Below are 7,190 nucleotides of genomic sequence, written 5' to 3'. Positions count from 1 at the left end.
CAGGGCCCCGCTCGGCCCTGCTTGCGCCGAAGACGGCCACCCCGGGCCTCCGTGGCGTCTGCCTCACTGTCCCCCTCGTGCAGCTGAGTTTCCCCGACCCCGGGCATGAGCTTGGTGCCCACGCCTCTCCAGACACCTGCGGGGACACTATCGGAAGCACCTCCAAGCACAGCACCGTGGTGGGGTTGAACGGACGGCCAGCGTGGCCTCAGAAACAGAAAGGAAAAGGAAAAAAAAAAAAAAAAAAAAAAAAGAAGCCCTGCACAAATCCCCAAACCTGTTAGCTGGAAAATATTCCAAGATCAACACATTTTAATTCACTAATTAATACAGCTAAAAGGCATTTTTCATATTAGACTTATTAAAATCACTTGTATTTAAGTGTTTTTGAACTCATATTTTCCGATGCTGTGCGTTTTTCTAAAGTGTTCTAGTCATGTTATGCAAATGCCTATTTAAATTACCAGGGGTATTTGTTTTCTATTTCTACTCTGTAAAACATAATTTTAATACAAGTTATTTGTGAAATGCGCACTGGAAAAAAAGAAAATAAGATTTGAGATGGCATTTCTATGATAATTTTATTGCAAATGTTGACCATGTTTTTGTATTTGTCTGCAAAAGGTAATGCAAAATATACAGAAGACGTATTTCTGGGATTTATCGTCGCGTGTGACTAAATTAGCAAAGGGAAATTCGCTTCGTGTTTTGAACCCGAGGCAGGGCAGTCCATCACCCCGTGAAGCATGTTTTAGGGGGAACAGTCACGGCCCGAACCCCGCGCCATCACGGAGACGAAATTCGCCCTCCCTCTGCGCTTAAACGAGATTTTCTGACACCTGCGTGCTGCCAGACACGACCCGCGAAGCGGAAACACAGGCCTTTGCGGTGGGGGGGGGATGGAGGCTCCGCCCCACGCGGGGAAGGATGCTGCTGACTGCGGGGCAGGACCGGGACTTCGCCGAGCGCCACGCGGTAGCCAGTGCGGCGGGCGGGCTCCAGGGCAGGGGAGACGCCCCCCGGGCAAGGTCTTCCTTTGTGGATTCACGAAACACGTGTGGTGTTCCCACCGCGCGCGCCTCTGTGACACTCGTGCGATGAGGTGTAAGGAGAGGGCCAGCGGCCACGGGATCCCTGGATTAACGATGAAGGGTTGATGTTATTTCCCGAGCTCCCTGGCAGCCAAGGCAAAAAGAAAGGGGGGGAAACAATGACTTTGAGGCTCTTCGTGGCCCCCGCGAGTGTCGGGAGGGAGGCAGGGCCGTCGGGCCCGGTCTTCTGGTCCTGGTGGGATCCAGTGGGGCACCTCGTGGGGGAAACCAGGGCCGTGTGAGCGGCGCCCCTGAAAGTGAGTGTGCAGAGGCCGCAGAAATGCTCTTACAAACAGCGAAATGGATCCAAACAAAGGGTCTGGTGGTTCGTCATCGATTCTGAAGATGTTTCTGTGCGTGTGTGGGAGGCACCTGTGGTGGAACGAGACTCCCCGACCACAGCCCCGTAGGGCCGTCATCGCTCCCTGGCGTGTGGGTCAGTAGGGCTGGCACTGGGGTTCCCCAGGCTCCCCAAGCCCCGTCCTGAAGGCTGCATGTGGGAGCGGGGGGCACGCGTGTGCGTCCCCTCCAGGTGCCACTGATGGTGCTGGTGAGAACGGGGGGGGGGGGGGGTGAACGGACGCTCTGACCCTCCTGTCGCCGGGGACCCCCCACCCGCTGATATCTGCCGAGGGAGACCCGGGCCTGCCCTGGTGGGAGGGGTCTCCAGCGTCTCCTGGGCACACTCCGCAGGGTCGTGCTCGCAGCTGCCCCACGTGGCTTCCTTGCAAGGAAGGAGAGTGCACGCGGCCCGGCCGGGGCGGTGGGAACGTGGCCAGCTTTTCGTTCCAACCGGAGCCGCGTGGTGTGGAGCCAGGCCCTTGCTGCCCCACGTCTGTCCCCTCGTCCAGACACGGCGGGGCGGGGTGGGGGGGGGACTAAGACAGCCGTGCGGGGACGGCGCCAAGACGAGGGAGAAGGTGTGCAAAGGGCCTGTGCGCAGCCGGTGCCGGGCTCCCACCAAGGCCGCGGTGCCCACCCAGGGCCGCCGGCGGGTGCCGTGCACCATCTCCTAAACCCACGCAGCAAGCTGTGGCCCTCGCCGTGACCACCGTCCTGCCCATTTCATGGAGGAGGAATCAGTTCGGAGAGGCTCACGGCTGGGCCCCGTGGTGCACCTGGGGCAGGGCCGGGTCTCCCCCAGGCTTCACAGGCCGCGCTCCCCCATTCTGCCCCTTTGCCCTGGATGCTGGGGGCGCCCGTAGGCTGGGCCCAACGTCTCCACTGGGGCCACAGGCTGGGAGGTCACCCTCCGCCGTCCCTGCCCTTCCCTTCCCCTTGTAGCAGCTGGGAGCGGGTTAACTAGGATTAGTTAACTGTGGCCCTGTGGGGAGGGGGGAGGGAGGGGCCCCGGCTGTGAGCCCCCGTCCCCATCCCTGAGAGCTCCGTGGCACTCGCCTGGTGCGAACGCGATGCCCACGAGGGGAGGAGGGCCGCGCGTGTCCTTCCGGGAGCCGGGCTGGGCGCCGGGGTCGGCCTCCACAGGGGCGTGCGGACCCCTCTGCGTGGGCCCATTCGGAGGACCGTCGGGGAGCACAGCTGGGCCTGTGGCCGGAGGGCGAACCGTCCTGGGGGCCGTCCCGGGAGCCCGGGCGCGAGGCCTGGACGGGAAGGTGCAGGCGCCGTGACAGGAGCTTGGCCTGTTGAGGGCCTCGGAGCGTCCACGAGCCTGCAGCTCCCCTTCCGTGCGGTTCCCACGTGAATCAGCAGACGACTCAGAACAGAGTCCCTGGTTCTGGGGGGCGCGGGGACCCCAGAGACGCTTGGGGGTGGCGGCCGTGCCCCGGGGCTGCACCAGGGACACACTCCTCACAGTGTGCAGCTGGGCGATGGCCCCCGGGTCCCCTCCCCCCCCCCCCCCGGGGCTGCCTCTCAGCAGGACCTGGGGTCGTCGAGGGCAAAGACCGGTTGTCTGATGTCCCCGCGGCTCTGCACACGGGAAGGGGGTCAGCCAAGGCCGCTCACGTTCACTCGGCCAAACCCCGGGGTGTTTGGACTCAGGCCCCTCCACGTCTGCCGAGCACCTTCTCCGGGTCAGGCTCTGAGCTGAGCTTGAGGTTCCAGTGGGAAGTGAGGCGGATGCGGGCCTGGCCTCAGGGGCTCTCAGGCTGGGGGCAAATGCCTGGTCACAGGGGCCACGTCACAATCGCAGGTGCAGAGTGCTGCAAAGGGGAGACTGGGTGGTGGGGTCCGGCCCGGCCGGGGGTCCAGAAGCCTCCTGGGGAAGCCCAGCCTGAAAGAAGCTGTGCGGGGCATCCTCCATCCCTTCCACAGCACGTCGGGGCCAGGGCCCTGGGGCAGGACCGCTGCTGGCCTCAGGAGACAGGCCCAGAACGAGCCAGATGACGTCATGATCTGGGAGGACAATCGGGGGGATGAAGGGGATCAAACAGTGGACGGCGTAGTAGCTGCAGGGTGGGCAGGGCGGCCGGGTGCTCGGGAAGGTCTCCGAGGAGGCGACGTAGGAGCAGCCACCCGACCAGGTGAGACGGGCGGCACCCGCATGCTCCTTCACGCCCCAGGGCCTTTGCACTTGCTGTTCCCTGCACAGTGAGGTCCTCCCCCGGCCCCGCACCATCTTCCACACCACTGGTTCCTTCTCAGCCGTGTTCCCTTATTCCGATCTCGACTCGAGTATCTCCTCCTCCGAGAGGCCGCCCTGAGAAGCCGCCCTAAGCCTGTTCCCGTCCTAGCCCCGTGTCGTCTTTCCGGTTCTCAGCACTGACCGACATGAGCTTGCTGGTTGGGTGCTGTTGGCGTCCCACCTGCCCCCACAGGGAGGGAAGCCTCAGGACCTTGAGGCCGTGTCCATCTGGGCCACTGCTGTGTCCCCGGCCCTGGAGCCGGGCCTCGCACAGAGCGAGTACCCATCAGTACTTGGTGAACGAATGAAAATGTTCGGGGCCCCCTTGTGCAGCTGGGGAAGCCGATCAAGCCTCTGTCCTACCCCCTGGGGGTCTGGCAGGCCCAGGGTGACCCCCAGGGTGACCCCCAGGCCCCCCACCCACCCACCGGCTGCCCAGGAGGTGCTTCCTTTGTTCTTCCTCGGGGTTTCTGCAGCGGGGAGGCCGAGGGTGTTCTGGGTTTGGTTTTTGTAATTGGTTTGATATGATCATGAAAAGTATCTAAAAATTGGACAGCTGGAAATGTTTTTCCTCCCATTTATTACTTAAAACAGCCTTAGAGTCTGGGGTTGTTTTTAAAATCAGATTCTCCTCACTAAAAAAAAAAAAAAAAAAAAAAAAAAAAAATTAAAAATAAATAAATAATAAGAAAGTAAATGCCGTGAGCCCCCTCTTGCATGTTTCTGAAGAGACCCCGCAAGGTCGTGACAAGGCCTCAGCTGGTGGGGTGCGGGGCCCCTCGGGGTCCAGACGAGACCCGGGGGGCGTCCAGGGCTGGGCCTCGGCCATCCCGCAGTCACACTCTCAGGAGGGGAAGATAAATTAAGATGAGTGTATTGCTCAGTTAGACATTAGCCACGCCAGTGAAAAAGTATCGTGAATGTTAAAACGGCCCGGGCTAAAATATACTGAGGTTAAAATACAGGGTAACTTTACAAATCACTAATAATTTCTTTGGCTTTCACTGCAATAACATTGATTTAATTCATTAGATTCCTTTCTAAATCTATATTTCAGTTTTAGAGTTGTCAGTTTCTGTTAATGACAATTTTGCCCCATCTGTTCCAACATGAAAATGAGGCTCCTTGCCGCAGACAAGATAGATCTCTAAGAGTTTAAGAAGGAGAAGTCTTAAAGGTATTTCACTCCGACGAGGCCCCGTTTTGATGATTCACACTCGGAAGGAAGCCGCCGCCCACAAGAGAACTTTGCGTCGACGCCCGTGGAAAGGTGGACCCTCCCGCCCCCCGTGCCCGACCTCATCCCCGCCGAGCGCCCGCCCCGTGGCCACCCCCGCGGCAGACCCCACCGCGCTACCGTCCTTTCATAGTTCGGAGGGGGAATATTCCAAACATTACCACGCATTCTTTTTTTCTTTCTTTCTTTCTCCTTTTTTTTTTTTTTTTTTTTTTTAATGACAGAGCAATAATTCTGGGTGTCAGCGTATCAGGATTCCAGCGGCTGTGATTGGAATGAAAATGAGCGGCTGTAGGTCGTCCATTGGAATCGTCATATTACAGTAAAAGTCATTTCCGTGAGCCCGGTGTGCGCCTCCGTCTGCCGAGGGGGCGGTGTCTGGGCTTCCAGCTCGGTGACACACGTCCCCGACGTCCCCCTCCGGCCCGCCAGCCCGGACACCGGCCTGCCTTCTGCAGGAGACGGTTTTGGAAGTGTGAGCCCGAACCCAGAACCAGGCGATGGCATCTGGAGGGCGGGTTCGGGCTGAGCACGGGCCCCTGAGAGGCGCGGACCACCGCTGGGCACCCCTGGAGGGAACGGGCCCTGGCCGGCCACCAAGGCTTGGGGGGGGGGAGCCTTTGCTGATGGGCAATCGTGCAGAAGCAGACGTGCCCGCTGGCGAGGCCTCGGTGTGCAGCCCACGACCCAAGGAACTGGGGCGGGAGGTGGTTTCTTTTTTAAATTTAAAAACCCTCTAGAAAAAAAAAAAAACAGGCCGGCATTAAAACATATATGGAATTAGGCCCCATCGTCAAAGTTAATACCCACCATATGTATTTACATTCACCTCCACTCCAACAAATCGAGTTCTGCATTACAGCACGGACGGAAGAGGAGATTGCCTCTCAGCCGGGCTGACAGGGGGCTGAGTTACTGTTTTGCCGTAGACTTCTCCGGCACGTCCAAAGACAGTGGAGGGAAATCGGGACTGAAAATCCCCCTTTTGGATCTGCCTCCTAATTTCAAATACAAATTAGCGGAATTTTAACATTTCGGATGTCACACCTTGAGCAAATTAAAAATCAACAAAAATATTAAGGTTCCCCGTGACCCGCTCAAGTGTACAGAATGTATAAAAACTTTAATCAAACACTCGGGCTTGCTCAGTCTTAAATTGTGCTACTTTAATAGTTTCTTTTCTGTTTATATTAATGACACATTCCCATCGAAAGATATCGCCGTGCAGAAAAGCCATCACAACATTTCTAAGGTTGAATGAATGCAGTTGTACTCATGGTTTTTTAATAAAAAGATCTCTTTCTATTAAGTCCCCTCCTCTTTCTTCTTCTGCTTTTTTTTTTTTTTTGTTTGTTTGTTTGTTTGTTTTTTTGGTTTTCTAAGGACCAAGGCTCTCCTCCATGTGTACAGAGGCCCGGGGAGTGATGTGAATACACATCGGCACGCACGCTGCCTTCCGTGTGCAAATGCCTGCTTTCTAGCACCGTTTCCTCACATACCCCGGCCTAGGATGAGGCCGCGGGGAGGGTGGGGGGCGTGGAAGCCCCGATTGCTTTCTCTAAGCATCAACCAAAGGTCTCATCACTTGGGGAAATGTCTTAATTTGCTCTTGCCAGCAAGGCGGTGGTCTGCATACGCTCCTGATTCCGTTGGGGAGGGCGGGCCTAATGCAGGGTGAGTGGAAGACTCCGGGCTCTTGGGGGTACAGCTTGGGATTTAAGACCCCCTCGCTCTTCGGATCTTTGAAAACCTCCGGAGAGCTCCCACACCTTCTTGGTTAAAGTTCTCACGCTGCCTCTCTGATCTGAGGCTTGTCTGGAACTCCGAAATGCAGGGTGACCCAGCCTGCTTGCAGGCCTCATACGGGTCTCCAGTTGGGGCAAAACCAAAGTCAGACTTTCCAATTCTTTTATTTTTATTATTTTTAAAAGATTTTATGTATTTATTCATGAGAGACACAGAGAGAGAGGCAGACACACAGGCAGAGGGAGAAGCAGGCTCCCTGCAGGGAGCCCGATGGGGACTCGATCCCGGGACCCCGGGGTCACGCCCTGGGCCGAAGGCAGATGCTCCACCGCTGAGCCTCCGGGTGCCCCTAAATTTTCCAATACTATAAAATCGATCAGTGGTCAGCATGCTGAGTGCAGGAGGGAGAACCAGTCTCAGGTTATTTAAGGGTTCTATGGAGATACATTCGTCTAGGAACCAGACTTTGGCCTCGCTCTGGACTTGGGGCCGGGCCCTCCAGCTGTCTGGCCTGGCTCCTCATCCGTGCCAG

At 57.3% G+C, this 7,190-nt stretch overlaps 1 long non-coding RNA gene across 2 annotated transcripts; it reads left to right on the top strand.

Annotated features, from left to right (window-relative positions):
- Nucleotides 1–2,994: 2,994 nt before the first annotated feature.
- On the top strand, nucleotides 2,995–6,122 carry LOC112645613 (uncharacterized). Of its 2 annotated transcripts, none has more exons than XR_007403344.1 (3): nucleotides 2,995–3,574; nucleotides 4,733–4,945; nucleotides 5,137–6,122. It is a non-coding gene; the product is annotated as an uncharacterized LOC112645613 (long non-coding RNA). The 2 variants fall into 2 exon arrangements; XR_003127154.3 differs by having other exon boundaries at nucleotides 2,998–3,574; nucleotides 4,796–4,945.
- Nucleotides 6,123–7,190: the final 1,068 nt, after the last annotated feature.

Source organism: Canis lupus, chromosome 1 (genome assembly GCF_003254725.2).
Source record: "Canis lupus dingo isolate Sandy chromosome 1, ASM325472v2, whole genome shotgun sequence".
Classification (NCBI taxonomy): domain Eukaryota; kingdom Metazoa; phylum Chordata; class Mammalia; order Carnivora; family Canidae; genus Canis; species Canis lupus.
The sequence above is the reverse complement of the archived record's forward strand: the minus strand, read 5'-3'. Positions and strand labels throughout refer to the sequence as shown.